At 37.7% G+C, this 16,456-nt stretch overlaps 1 non-coding gene across 1 annotated transcript; it reads right to left on the minus strand.

Annotated features, from left to right (window-relative positions):
• Positions 1 to 13,858: 13,858 nt before the first annotated feature.
• On the minus strand, positions 13,859 to 13,931 carry TRNAT-CGU (transfer RNA threonine (anticodon CGU)). Its single transcript has one exon. It is a non-coding gene; the product is annotated as a tRNA-Thr (tRNA).
• Between the last annotated feature and the right edge of the window lie 2,525 nt (positions 13,932 to 16,456).

Consider the following 16,456-nt stretch of genomic DNA (forward strand, 5'->3'; position numbering starts at 1 on the left):
CCCAAGCGTTTCTAATGAAACAGTGGAGCGAGTGAGGGCGAGTTTCATTCGCAGCCCTCAGAAATCAACATACCGCGCCAGTCGGCAATTTTATATTCCGCAGCCGACTGTATGGAAAATTTTACGAACCCGATTGCGAATGAAACCGTACCGCATACAGTTACTGCAATCCTACTTACCTCACAAACACCAGTTCCGGACAATTGGCCACAGAAATTTGGGAACTGGGACAATTGGCCACAAAAAATTGGTAACAGGGACAATTCGCCACAAATAGACAATTCGCCACAAATAGACAATTCGCCACAAATAGACAATTCGCCATAGATAGACAATTTGCCACAGATAGACAATTTGCCACACTGAGATACAAAGATAAATCTATGACTTACAGAAGCTCTATATTGTGCGAACGGATACAGAGATTAAGTATGTGAATTGCTATGTACATCTAAACTTGGCTTCAAAAATGTCCTGCTAGGTTGTGGCCTACAGCTCTGAAGTACCGGATGACGGTGCCTTCTCCTTGTACCGCGGGTATTCTTCAACTATACGTGATATTCGTCTATCCATGACGATGTACTTCCGCTTCTTTTTGGTATGAGAATGACCACCTTCCAATCTCTCTATGTATCTGTCGGCTATAACGTTCAGTTCGTGAATATTCCTTGGTTCAGGTGGTAGGTGCAGCTTCCTGGCACGGCGCACAGTTTTTTTAATAGATGTTTTCTTCGGTAGATTCACATTGGCTTCACTTGCAATACGCTGTAATTCATTTTGAATAATGACAGACGTTGGTTCTCGGGAAGTCCCCGCCCTTGCCTTCATGTTCTCCACACATTCCTTTGCCTTAATCCTTCCCCAGTCTGCAGAATGATTCTTGTGTTCAGACTGTTCTTTGACGACACTGCTTCCACCTTCTGATAACGTGACTGTTGCATTACACCGCCACGTATGTCACAGCGCCAAACAACTCCATTCTTATTTTCTCTAAGTCTCGTGTACATGTAAGTTTACCCAAGATATATTAATTTGTCAGAGCCTCTTTCTGATTTTGTGAAGCGAATTTCTTCCGCCATAGTTCCGAATTAGTTTACAGCTTCTGGATTTGTCTTGTGTTATCATAGAAATATATTATAAATTGTTGCGAATTTGAGTATTGCCTTGACTTTTATTGTGTGGCTGATTGTCTTTGATACGAATTTAAATTATGTGGCTAATTGTCTTTGATACGAATTTAAATTATGTAGCTAATTGTCTTTGATAGGAATTTCAATTATGTGGCGAGTTGCCTCTGTGGCCAATTTTCTGTGGCCAGTTGCCCCCAACCCCACAAACACGCATACATGCACACACGTATTTTTACATTTTTATATAGTAGGCTTCGCTGAGCCTTCTGGCTGTATTACAATGAATAATTAAATTCAATTCCGGTGCTGGATTGTCAACAAAGCACTCTTGCCACAATAATTGCTGTCTTCTATTGCACCCAAGTCAGTTTTACGCTGCATTTATGTTGCCAAACTTTTTCAATTTGCATAAAAGGTACAGCGAGGCACACTTAAGGAATATTTCATGTCGTTTCATAAACTGAATTGCATTGCTTGTCACATCACTATGCAACTGGGAACAGAGTTGACTAATTTTCAATTCAGATTAAACCTCGTTTATGGCGGTACACTAGTGAAAATTGTCGAATTTTAACAAATTTTATCATTTTTTTTTTATTTTCGAGCTGTCGTAGAAGTAACGCTAATTACGGGAAAGTAGTTATTGGCATCTCTAAACGAAAATTGTCTTTCCAGATAAGAAACAATTAAATACTGGACCTATGTTGTCACTTATACGAGCAAAAATGTTTTTCCTGGGAAGAAAATTCTCCCTGGGTTACCCTTGAATTGTTCACTGAAAGAAATATTTAGTTAAACCACGTAAGATTTAACGATTTTATCATTATCAACATAATCTTAAAATTATCCTAGTTATAAATCCAGTGTACTGGACATTCATCTTTCTCCCATTGACATTATTTTGTAGTGACTCTGTGATGTCTTAACAAGAGCTCCTCAGCCACATGATTTGAGCCGTTCAGAGCAGAAGTGGTGTAAGTCAAATTTGGGTAATGAGGTTTAAAGTAAAAATTCTGTAAAATAGAGCACAAAGTAGCAATTAATATGTCCTTCGTGCTATCCACTGACTACTAATAGTTTAAATAAATTCAATATTAATTGCTACTTTGCGCTGTATTTTACAGAATATTTAGTTTAACCCTCATTACCCATTTTTGACTTACACCACTTCTGCTCTCAACGGCTCATTTATTGCTGTGACAAGTATTGGTTGGACAATCCTAACAAGAGGCACTATACTGCCATTAGGGGTGAGATGATATTATCTAAATAACAGAAGTAATTTTGAAAGAAAGAAAAATTACCAGCGTCTAATGACAAAAGTGCTCTAGCCAAAAAAAAAAAAAAAAAAAAAACGTCACACAGCATAACGCTTAACTTTTATTTTCTTCCGCATGTAATGTATAAAATAATGAACCTTTCACATCCATTTCTACTCCTTAACAAAATAATGTAAGCTTTCAAGAAGAAATGGAAGAATTTCTTATTATACTTTTTCACTTTAAAGAATAGTGAAACAAAATAAGCCTCACGCTGCTTTGTGAACTCTTCTCAAAGAGTAACATTCCCTGCTTTTAAAATAAAAAATATTGAATTTCTTTTTCCCCATGTATGAAAAAGTTCTTAGCTTTACACGAGTATTAAACTTTCTTTCATCTACAAATACAATTCCAGAAGGCAAAAAAGCCCTTTTATTTAAGACATTTTAATTTTCATACTAACATTATATGTTTATTGCTACGAGACTACAACACAAAATTAATACACAGAATAAGCATAGCGCACACCCGCCTGAGGAAGCTCGAGTTATTCATTCAAATCTATATTATGTTCTTGATTTGATTATCTGGTTTTTAAGTTAATAATTCCTCCTTCGTAATTATTAGGCCTACATTAAATTTTGTAATTTTATTGTATTATTATATTATATTTTAGATAGAAACTACCCTCGAACTGTGGAATAACGACTAGCATGCCTGACCGTAAAACGAGCGGGCCCAGGTTGAAAGGCTGGTTGGGGTTTTTCCGGGGTTTTCCCTCAACCCAATAAGAGCAAATACTGGGTAATTTTACGCTTTGGACCTTGGACTCAATTCGCTGGCATTATCGCCTTCGTCTCATTCAGACACTATATAAGACTACTATGACTGTATATGCGGTCTTGGATCTGTGTGGAGGACGGTTGAGCTTCTTTAGTAGAAGGGGTGGGAGTGAAGTACATTCAAAAACTCAGGCACAATAAAAATTGAAGTAAAAATAAAATGATGTCCCTGTAGAAAATGTTAAAATTCCTAATATATCTAATTTTTTAATCCCTTTATGTTTATTGTAGTATAGAATTCTTTAGTTGGCAGAGAAATTTAGACAGAGAAAGATATAGTTCTTACCTCTCACTCACTCCGTGGCTGACCGGTCTTCTGCGGGGGGGATGGTGGCAAGAGACAGAAACCCTCCATGAAATTATCTGTATATGCAGTGGCGGATTCTTCTACTTTCATGTTGTCACTATCAGAGTCCAAACTTATTACGAAACGATCTACCGCCTTGTCAATCATTCCATCCCTTTCCCAATAAAAATTCTCTTCCCTTTTAACATGTTCACACGCATTTTTCCAATTCTCTGGCGTGATCTTGGACAACGCTTCTTAACTAATTTTAGAACTTCACTGGATTTGAAAGATACATTGTGTTTAGCGGCATCATTTTTCACTTGTGCCCAGATGAACTCAATGACACTAAAGTTGCAGTGGTATGATGGCAGTCGTACTACGGTATGCCGGTATGGTTCACTTTGAGCTAAGGTATCCAGTTCGTACCTTACCATTTAATTTTATTATGTCGTACAGTACGATTTTTGTCGCCTTTGGGTCATACTCTATGTTGTTCTGACGTAACCAAGACTGCATGTCTGATTTAGAAGATGCAGAAGTGGGAGCTTTATTTAACTGTACAGAATGGTAAGAGGCGTTGTCCATTACTATAATGCTGTTTTGTGGAATGTTCGCAAGGAGGTTGTTTTCGAACCAATGTTTGGAATTAACGGCGTTCATTTCCTCATAGGGATCGTTGGTAGATTTTGACTTAAAACTGTGATAGGCTCCTGGTATAAATTCAGAGGAAGATCCAGCACGCACAATAATAAGTAGTCCCCCTTTTCCTGAGGGCACGTTCACTATCGTCACATACCCCAAATTTTGCTCTTCGTGTAATTAATGTTTATCCATGTTTCGGCTAGGTAAACGATAGGGCGGCCGGTTATTCTTAAGTCGCGCATCCTCCTTAAGAAATGGAATCGCTTAGCAATTATGTTGGGTTTCTCTAGCAGAAGCTTCCATCCGAAGTTATTCTTAGCGTAACGGAAATTAAGTTTTTTTGTAATTCCCATACCGACCATTTGCTGCCAGAAAATAACCCAGACTTATCGAGAGCATCACGAATATCTTCCACACTCGGAATGAAATCAGCTTTATACAAGGAGTAAATCTGCCTCTTGATGGCGGCCGCAGTGAACGAGTCTGTATTGGTTTTCGTGGGAGTTCTTTGCGGCCACATTTTGCCCGGAGTTGACACTTTTCATTCTGATTCATCTGCTTCTCTCTTTTCAATTAGAATACGGTAAACAGTGCGTTCAGATACTCCACATGCAGCAGCAGTTCGCTTCGCTACTTCGACTATTCTTATTGTAGGATTTCCGACTTTCAAGGCATCGTACTCCTCTACGAAAAACTTATGTACATTGCACACTATATCCCTGGCGTCAGACTGCAGTTTCTTTCCTCTTATTCCTAAACCAAGAATCACGAACACTAGGACAAGTAGACCTAATATAAAGCACAACACTTCTAACATTTTAATAATTATAAAATGATTATAGGCACCTTCTCAAATTACACTGAAAAATGTCGCTAACGCATAGTTGTAATAACATCCACCACTGACAACCTTTCCAGATGTGCTGATGAGGGAGAGGGACGAAAGAAAGAGGAAGTGCTGTTATACAAGTGTTTGTGTCATAGGATTAGTTCAACTCACCCTCCCTGACCCTTCCCAAGACATCAGGTAGCTCTGCCAACATAGACCTTCTCAAGTATAGGTAATTCTTGATGAATAATTCAGTCATTAATATTTCTTTTATGTTTTTTATTTATATTTTCTATACCTGGTTTATTTTGTTGGGGTAATTTGAGTTACTTGTTTGGTAGAGATTTAATTTCCTTTGGTCTGATTTTGTTAAGATTATGAATTTGTGTATTAATAATTATAGCGAGAGAATCTATTTTTCGTTATAATTATTATAGAAACTTTTTTTTATTCCCCCGCCTCAACAGTTTAGCAGAAATATTTGTAGCCTCCACAAATGTATAGAGAGAAAAACTGCACTTCTACGTATCTAAGGTCCTGAAAACGTGTATTTCCTTGAAGATATCAATATCGATTTTTAAGCACGACAACACTCTCTCTTTATATTCCGTAAAATGAGAAAGTAAAAAAAGTTTGAGCGTATGAATCTCCTTGCTTCGCTCATGCGGGGTCAGAAAAGACAACTCGTGAGTTTCATAAAGTATTTAATTACAGAAACAATAATAAAATTGCTGAATCAAAGAATGAGCGGAAAGAGAAATTCTAAACAGATTCTTACATAAAGCCCAAACTGAAGAAACAAGAGCCTTTCAAAGAAGAGATAACTGGAAGAACTGGAGCTGCGATGAACTTCAGTGTTCAATGCTTAAAAAAAAAAAGCAAATTATGACACCTATAATGATAGCCACTACCATAAAAAAGGAGTTTGAGTAAAATATCATACATCTCAAGTCTCTCCATTTCACGGTTGTATCATGTCATTATAGCACTAAATCACTTTTATTGCATAGGAGGGTACTGGCATTAAATAAGATCCTCCTTCTCGCATGTAGAAATATGGTTATCACAAGTTTATGGCTCGATGCATATAGTCAGAATCCGGTCTCGGACCTCTCGAGATAAATCGCGTCTTTCTGACCTCTTGCTTCCTTTCCAGTGCCTTTGTGGTATTGGTGACTGAGGTCAATCGATTTTAAACTCCCACTTCAAACCTCACCCCACTTTACCCGCATTTATACGCACAGGGTATTTCGTAATCTCCAAACAGAACGAGACTGTTTTGGCAAGATAGAATATGTTCACGACATTTACGTAATACAAGGCTTTCAGTGTTTTCCATCGCCTCATTGGTGTAAAATCATTTCAAATCTACTATCAATAAATTATCAACAAGAAAGGCAAGGATATAAAATAACATATCCGTTAGGTCCTCCTCACTAGCACTCTAGATCATATATAACCAGATTAGTCCACACCTGTGGGGTAACGGTTAGCGCGTCTGGCCGCGAAACCAGATGGCCCGCGTTCGCTTACCGGTCGGGACAAGTTATCTGGTTCAGGTTTTTTCCGGGGTTTTTCCTCAACCCAATATGAGCAAATGCTGGACCCCGGACTCATTTCATCGTAATTATCACCATTTCATTCAGACGCTAAATAACGTAAGATGTTGATAAAGCGTCGTGAAATAACCTACTAAAATAATAATAATAATAATAATAATAATAATAATAATAATAATAATAATAATAATATATATATAGCCTTATAGTCTTTGTCGGTAACGACTTTTGTCATGTAGGGCTCTGAGTTCTGCAGTCACAACTGGTCTTAGTCTATGTTCATGATACAACGGAGTGGGCTATGGAAATTCAGCTCTCCTTGGCAACGGTTTTGTTGTTAATTAATTTGTATCTTTCTGACGAGAAATAAAACTGTTCTTGAGTTTCATTTACTCAGTATATTGTATTCTAGCTACAGTCAGGTTTACTATGCTGCCATCTAGTTGTTGCATAAGGAGTCCCGTCATAACTCCCATTTGAATTGCATTAGCGGCTGTACTGCCATCTCGTGTTAGGTTACGGCGGACGGGTGGCGATCCTGGCGGTTGTTCTCTTCAAAGTGCTACCTATCTTAACATAGGGATGAGCAATCGGGTAATTTGTGCTCCTGTCTTTGTCTTTCCTGCTGATTGAGACGACACTTAGCTCTATGTTAGGTTAGGTTAGATAACGGTGGCTAGGGGCGGGCCATACTGAGGTCTATTGTGCACTCCGAATTTATGGGATGAATGAGGATGAGGTGTACCATCCCACCGGCCGCATGTGACCTCTCACCCGCTCACCCAAAGGGGACCCTCTACCCCCAGCCTCAAGTTCATACCGCCAAGCTGACCAAGCAGCACAGGATCCATTCCGACAGCCCTTCTGAGGTGTCGAAGCGCCCTTGGAAGTGCTCTTAAGGAATGAATCCTGGCAGAGATATTGCGGAAGGTTGGGAACCCAGGAACAGTTGCAAAGTGGACGAAGACATGCGTCTTGACCTGAATATATCTATGGAATGAGATGAAGATGAATTATATGAAATATAAATTCTTTTTCTACACGGGAAGGGAATGGAAATAGATCGTGACAATGAAAATTCTAACCTGGCATTTGCCTTAAGTAACTGTGGAAAACCACGGAAAAACACAGTCAGGTTGGTCGGACCGGGAATAGAACCGCGGACCTCCTGAATGCGAGTTCCAAGCGGAACGCATGAATCACCTCGCTCGGTCAACATGTAGTTCTAACACGATGAATACTTCTCAACTATGATATAAAACAAAAATCCAAAAGTACAGCTCAGAAAATGACTTTTATCTTCTTAAACTTGCAGTTCTTTGGAATTTTAATTCTAATTTTTGTCGGTTTACAAGCAAATCACATTAACTCAAAAATATTACTTCTGAGAAAAGATATGTGTATAAATTTAGAATTGGAAAACGAGGTCTTTTGTTAGTGAAAAGCCTTTATTCTCGAAAATGGCTTATTATTATGTCGTTCAGTCGATTATATAAATAAATAAAGAGAACGATTATTGAATAAACCAATAGAATATAGACTTTGCTTTTTGGTGCCCGCGGACCGGCGTATAAATATATTAAGTCTACTGACATTTTACATCCATATGATATGACATTCAAAGATATTAAAAATATTTGTTTAAATATCTTGAAGATATCCATAGGCTTTTTACATAATCATTTATATAATGTTTAATTTTTAAACTCTGTAAATTGCGTATTGTACTATGATTACTACCTATTGTATTGATATATTTCTTATTTCTCTCTATCCCATATTATGTATTTTTCTGAAATTGTTTTCCGGACCTATATGGTCATCTGTTATGGCAGGCGGATGTATTAATAAACGAATAATATTATCCTACGAAATAAACACCTAAATAAATATACTAGTATATAATAAATAAGTACCCAACAAAGAATAAACATTAAGTAAATGTACAGGGACATCATTTTATTTTTACTAACATTTTTAATATTAACCTGGCTATACCTTTGGATTAATGGTTCATAGCCGGAAACACCGTTTGCTAATCCCTTCCAAGATTGAAGTTCGATGATAATAGTGTAAAATATAAACAAATCACTTTACTAAGTATAGGAGGGAAGAAAAGTAGTTCATCCATTTACGTAAACTAGGAGATATCGTAATTCTGAGTTTGATAATTTTCATTAGGTTTTTGTTTAATCAAAATACAGTACTGTATTAATAAGTGTTTTTACTCACGAACTGAGTTATCCATGCGAACGTATTCATTATGCAGTGTATATTATACTTTCTACAGCACATTAGTGTACAATATAGAGAATGAAGTTAAATTGAAAAATAATCATAATATGAATATTTAAACACATTTTTGAAAATGGTGGCCGTTTATTTAGATACAGGCTTCAGTTCTTTGTGCATATTATCGCACTATAGACTATTGCATCTAATTCCAATTACCAGTTTCGTCCTTGGTACTAGTAACTCATGTTGAAATAATTCTGTACCTACTCTATAAAAGAGTACCTTATGTACTGTAAATTCAATCTTCACTTCTGTCCGACCCGCACAGATAACATTACTCAGACATGCTATCTACTTTCCGTGGAAGTGGTTATGTAGCAGGATCGTAGAAAGGGGGGGAGAAATCACGTGACAGTTAATTACTTTTATTTAAGTTATTTTAAACAGTTGCGGGTGAGGGAAATCGGGATGCGACGTAGGCAAACGGACGACAGTACCTGTCCGAAAATATGGTTCAATATTGAAAACTTTTTCGCCACTGGAAAATGCGAACATATTTCTGGAACGTACTATAAGCCTACTCACTAACTCAATACTGTTCGTGTTTACTACGACCTTAAGGCGACTTTGACTGTATACGCTTGGTTCTGTGAGGAGAACAGTTGGAAGTTTACTAGTAGAGGGGGTGGGAGTGAAGTACATTCAAAAACTCAGGTACAATAAAAATTGAAGTAAAAATAAAATAATGTCCCTGTATAAAAATATATGAAGAGTCCACTGCAAGAATGATGGATGTCACTTTCTTTTCGAAAATGAACCAAGACTGTCAATGCATAGCTTAAGACATATAGAATGTACAGAGTTATATGGCATTAACACTGATAGTCATTGTCCAGTAATGATCGGAAAATCACAGTTAAGCTTTGAGCGCTAAGCATTTCAAACCTTCAATTGCTTCTCCTGCAAAATGTATTCCAAATGACATCCATCATTCTTGCAGTGGTCTCTTCATATACAACCAACAATAAAATACAATACAGCGGTGGGGATTAAGAAACTATGTCCTTTGGAAAAGTTCGCTTCTGAGCACATCTGCACGTTACGTCAGAGAGTTGACACAGTTTTGAAACTGCGTCTGCTTCAGATGAGAGGAAGGAATGGGACACGTTTTGGAGAAGAGACTTTAGTTCTTAAGTCCACACGAAAAGAAAAAGTGGGAGAGAGAACTGAAAGAAGAAAGTTATTAGGTTGTGACATCACATTTCACGGGAAAACAATCGTGGGACCTACATACTGACAGATCTTCCTGCATTAACAGCAGCAATTCTGCAACTTAATCATCGAGGAAATCTTTATCTGTGCGAGAAATTGTTTTCTTGATTCTTTAATTGGTTTTCACTCTAATGACGCGCTATTCGTGGAATCAATATTGTCTTCTCCAAAGATTTAAAATAGTCCATAAATTACTTCCGATTTCTAGAGACGCTTCACTCTTTCAATTACGAGAGGACTGTAATAGAACATTTCAACTTCAAGGAAGCTGCAGATAGAGAATAAGTAAAAAAGCAAATAATCAAAAAGAAGTAAGTAAAGAAATAACTTAATGGTTAAACATAACCTCAAAGAAACGGAGAAACGAACAATCAAAGAAACAAAGGAACCAAGAAAGAAAAGACACAAACGAGAAAATGCCTAAACTTAAATGTAAGAGTAAATAAGAGAATAAAAAATGTAAAATACACAACATAATAATGAATTAATTCTACAGGGACGTCATATTATTTTTACTAACATTTCTAATATTAACCTGGCTATACCTTTGGATTAACGGTTGAGAACCGGAAACACCGTTTGCTACCCCCTTCCACAACTGTAAATTCGATGATACTGGCGTAAAATACAAACAAATCACTTTACTATGTATAGGAGGGAAGAAAAATTTCTCGTCCATTTACGTAAACTAAGAAAGATCGCGATTTTCAGTTTGATAATTACCATCAGGTGTTTGTTTAATCAAAATACGGTACAGTATTAACAATAAGTATTTTTACTCACGAACTGAGCTATCCATTCGAACGTATTTACTATGCAGTGTATATTATACTGTCTACAGCAAATTAGTATACAATATAGAGAATGAAGTTAAATTGAAAAATAATCATAATATGGATATTTAAACACATTTTTTTTTAATGATGGCCGTTCATTTCGATACAGGCTTAAGTTCTTTTGTGCATATTATCGCACTATAGACTATTGTACCTAATTCCAATTACCAGTTTCGTCCTTCGTACTAGTAACTCATGTTGAAATAATTCTGTACCTACTGTATAAAAGAATACCTTATTTTATTTCAAGGAGTGCAGTTCGGTGTTCAAAGGAGCCACTGAACTGCACTCCTTGAAATAAAATAAGGTATACCTTACGTACTGTAAATTCAATCTTCACTTCTGACCGATCCGAAAAGATAAAATTACTCAAACATGCTATCTACTGTCCGTCCAAGTGGTTTTGTCGCAGGGTCGTAGAAAGCGGGGAAATCACGTGACAGTTAATTACTTAACGAGGCCCTTTTATTTCAGTTATTTTAAACAGTAGTAACTCATGTTGAAATAATTCTGTACCTACTGTAAAAAAGAGTAGGTTACCTTACGTACTGTAAATTCAATCTTCACTTCTGCCCTATCTGAAAAGATAAAATTACTCAAACATGCTATCTACTGTCCGTCCAATTGGTTTTGTCGCAGGGTCGTAGAAAGCGGGGAAATCACGTGACAGTTAATTACCTAACGAGGACCTTTTATTTCAGTTATTTTAAACAGTTGTATAATATTACGTAGACGTCCAATTCCTAACAGAAGTTAATGGTTTCAGAAAAGAGCTAAGACAGCCCAGCCACTAGCCTTTACAGAGGGGCGAGCAGAAGCGGGTGGGGGAAACCGGGATGCGACGTAGGCAAACGGACGACAGCATCTATGCGAAAATATGATTCAATATTGAAAGCTCTTTCGTCACTGGACAACGCGAACATATTTCTGGAACGTACTATACTCACTAATTCAGTACTGTTTACTATGACCGTAAGGCGGCTTTGACTGCATACGCGGCCTTGGTTCTGTGTGGAGAACGGTTGGGAGTGAAGTACATTCAAAAACTCAGGTACAATAAAAATTGAAGTAAAAATAAAATGATGTCCCTGTACTTATGTAGGGCCTATATCATAGAATTAGGCTGTCATGAAATAATATAGCGTGTCTCATTCTTCGATTTTACCCTAGTGGACTAGTTGATATAACATTCATACACATACAGTATGTTTATTTTACGTTAAATGCATTAAACCATAACATAATGTGCAAACGATAGAAACTGTAAACACATTCCGGTGGTACAGCAGAGTAAACTGAACAAAAAAAGTCTAATGTTTTGTTATAACCGTTTGACCAGAATGGCGTAGCTTTTGTAAATGCTATGCTTATGAAGAACTGACCCGAGTAACGTCACAGAGCACGAAGCTATGAACAACAGAGGCTACAGCGTTAAACAAATGCTAGTGAGTAAAAGTGGCTTGCAGTTATATGACATAGGCCTACGTATATGAAAGGTATTGATTGATTTTCTGTTCACGAACTTTAATATTGTGTGAAGTGAGATGTGTAATACGAGCAGCGTTATAACTTCATCACAACGTTTTCCGCAGAGTTGGATTCCTATACAGTCAACGTTAGTGTGGCAAAAAAAATTATGAAGATTAAAATATGGAGTTTATGATTTATCAGTAGCGACTCTCTACAAATACAGTGTGAACAATCTTTCGCGCGCCCGAGCTTTCACGGATTACGGCTACTCGGCGTAATTGCTAAGCCTCCCGTCTCCACAGCGATTAAGGGCGCGTCAGGCGTCAGTGTGAGTTATACCACAGTCTAGTATATACAGTCACGAAGTACGTAGTAAATATGCATCCATAGATAGTTACTAATCACTAGGATCCCTAATATCGCCTCATTACAGACAATGCGAAATAGTACCGGCATAGTCTATTGTTTCTAGCATCCTCACAACTCAAGCTTCGTGACTGTATATACTAGAATGTGGTTATATCCTTGCAAGATAACCGATTGTTCTTTAGGCGACGTAATACAGTGTGTTAATTAGGTTAATATAGCTCAATTCAGGTATTCTATTCCCCCAAAGAGTATTCATGTACGATTCATACGTGCGTACAGAATCGGCTCTTGCTGTAAGGAGATTATTTCCAAGTTCGATTAAAAATGTATTAGTGTATATTTTAAGAGTTTATTAGTATTACGCGACAAATTGTAGGAGATTGATTGCGGACTTCCCGACACCCGTTCGCCTCGGTTGTCGGCTTGACTGGCCCAAGACCCGTAAGCAGTGGAAGCGGGCGCGCGGCTGATTGTTCACCCTGTATACCCTAACTTGTCGTTTTTTTTTTTATTTTATTGGGTTATTTTACGACGCTGTATCAACATCTAGGTTATTTAGCGTCTGAATGAAATGAAGGTGATAATGCCGGTGAAATGAGTCCGGGGTCCAGCACCAAAAGTTACCCAGCATTTTCTCGTATTGGGTTGAGGGAAAACCCCGGAAAAAAACCTCAACCAGGTAACTTGCCCCGACCGGGATTCGAACCCGGGCCACCCGGTTTCGTGGCCAGACGCGCTGACCGTTACTCCACAGGTGTGGACAACTTGTTGTTTAGTCAACTATCCGGAGACAGGTTTGAATCTCGTGACACCAATAAGGCATCACTCATGAGGCAACTAAGCCAGGAGTAACGAGTTAGGATGGCCAGTTCCTTTCCCCCTTCATTGCATATATCGCTAACTAGTAACATATTACACTAATCAGACTTCAGATGTATCCAGTATAACTTATTACATTAAAATGAAATTACAAGATAGAAGAAATCTCATCGAAAATTTTCTGACTATTTGGACTGTGCTAATCTGACAATTCCAAGTACTAACTCGCTCTTTTCCTTCTATAAATACGATCACGTAAGATTCGTAAAACTAGTACACTCAATTAATATTTGAGGAGAAAAATTCGCTTCGGCGTCGGGGATCGAACCCGAGTGCTTGGTTCTACGTACCAAGCGCTCTGACCACTGAGCTACGCCGAATTCAATCCACAACACCGGACCGAACCCCTCTTCTTCAATGTTTCCCGGCGCCGAAGCGAATTTTTCTCCTCAAATATTAGCTGTCAATATTACAGATATTATTCTGTATGATAAATTAATAAATCTATAATATAATAGTACACTCAAGTTTAAACGCAGTCATTATATCGGTGCCTGTTAGATTCAACATGTCCAGCGAACGAGTAAAATCTCTCGGGGCTCAAGCTGAACGATGGCGTTTAATACCATTAAGTACTGAAACAGTTAAAAGGAAAGCATTATAATATCAATCGACAAAGCCACAGAACGTGCTTGTATGATGCTGCATTTGTGAAATTAGTAAACGGCACGAAGCTGAAACGAAGGGATGCAGATAGCTATAATCATCAAAGAAGATAGCTCACAAGCATCATGTATGTTTTTTATAACAAGCATTTTATCCACTATACTACATATTATGCTTAATAAGACGTCAATTTCTTACATATTACTAAAGTGAGAGATTTGTGCGGTTTATCATCAGGTTGCGTGTGCATAGACGTTATACAGCTGTATGCACAGTGCCAGTGTTGACTTCCGACGTAAACAAACCACGCGAAGAGTACAGCCTAGATATAACAAATGCAACTCTCCGTTAAGGTCTATCAGATGACAATATACAAATATGAGGAAAATGCTGAAACATTACTATAGTTAGAAGAAGAAACTTGCCTTTATGATTCATCCGTAGCTTCAGAGCCATCACAAGCCAAATTGCACTGCACTAATACAGACATTCTTATTAAATTATCGAATGTCAAACGTCGTCGTCGTCGATCAGTCAAACAGTTTTTGAACTGCGAAAAGCTTCTTTCAACGTCACAGGACGTTAACGGTGCATTATATCAAGTATACTGTCCTATCGTCTGATGATTTTGCATTCTTCAGCATGGTACAAATTGTTAAATGGCCCTTATTTTTCTGTAGAATGGTTTGCCATTTATTCTTTATTCTCTGTGTGCAAGGTCCTGGAGGTCCTTTCTTGATTTTTTCTGACACCTCTTTTATTATTGCTACGCCCTTGGATATTTCCAAACCAGATGTTTCTGTGTTATGCTTTCCGGTATCGTTCCGTGATTTTGGTGTATGAACTTTATATCTTCAATTTACATTTAATTTCACATCCTTTGTTCGCTTAGTTTCCTTCATTGTAGGTAACTACTGCTCACTACGCCTGTTCACCACTGCAGTGCATTGCACTATGAAGGCCTGTGTTCGTTTCATATTGTTATAAGTCGGTAAGTAGGCAAAAGGATAGTGTGTAATTGCATTTCTTTTTGGTTGCACTGGTCGCAGTTATTCACCTGTCTGTCCACCTATGCTCCCTGTCGAGTCAACGTCTTTTTGTGCCGCGCACAAACCCCTCATCTTTACATATTACGAATAATACAAAGCTATATTCACTCTTAGAAAATTGTATAAATTTAAAGCCGATGAGATGAAACTCTGAAAACAAGTCCATGAGTTTATTTTCTTAATTGCAAAAATAATAATCGATTTCCATTTAAGATCGTAACAGAATAATTGGACAACAAGCTGCTTATGTTTGATTTATGAAGCCACGAAAAAGAGACCTATAGTTTGCGTAGGTGAGACTAGTGTCAAAAAATGTTGGCAAAGCGAAAATGTGCCTGGATTATATGCATAGGCGGAGTTATGAGGAGGAATGGGGGGCACTGCCCCCCAAACTTGTCTGAACTCTTTTTTTTTCTATTAACATTAGAAAATACTGAATGCAAAAGACTTTTCTTGCTTTTGTTTATGATTAAGTTTCTGTGCTTAAATTGACGAATTAATGTCTTCAGATCATGTGTCTGGACTATAGGCCTAATATTTATTTTAAATTTCTGAATGTATAAGAATTTCTATACCTCGTTTGAGGAATGGACGCACTGTAATGTTTCTTTTGTAACAGCCTGTACTCCTGTGTCAAAAGTCTGCAGGGGCCATCTAATAAATAGGTGTTAGTGAAAAAAAAGACCACAGTCCCATGTTAAAGAGTGGAAATTTTCAGTAGTTTTCATGAAACAACCATAATCCAAAGATTTTTTGTGAAAACAGCCATTTTCCAGGAAGATGGTACGATGGTAGCATTTACAAATAATATCCCATTCATAAACAAAAACAAGAAAAGTCTTTTGTAATGTTAATAGAAAAAAAAGAGTTCAGACAAATTGGGGGGGGGGGCAGTGCCCCACATACCCTCCCATATTTTTTCCTATGGTTATGCCCTATTATAATTTGTAGTAGACCTACAGTTTAAGCCCTATACAACTCGGTCCGAAACATCGCGGATATGGATGTAACACTGTAAGAAACATGCCCTCGAAAATACTTTTATTAAATTATCATATTCCGTTACACTGTACCACGGTTAAGCTATAACGGGGGAGGAAGTAAATGATATCCCCCGTAACGTCGTTATATCGGGATTCTATGGTTTTGCTTTGCCCCCCCCCTCCAAGGAAATGGTTCTTTCTCCGCCT

This window comes from Periplaneta americana, chromosome 11 (assembly GCF_040183065.1).
Source record: "Periplaneta americana isolate PAMFEO1 chromosome 11, P.americana_PAMFEO1_priV1, whole genome shotgun sequence".
Classification (NCBI taxonomy): Eukaryota; Metazoa; Arthropoda; class Insecta; order Blattodea; family Blattidae; genus Periplaneta; species Periplaneta americana.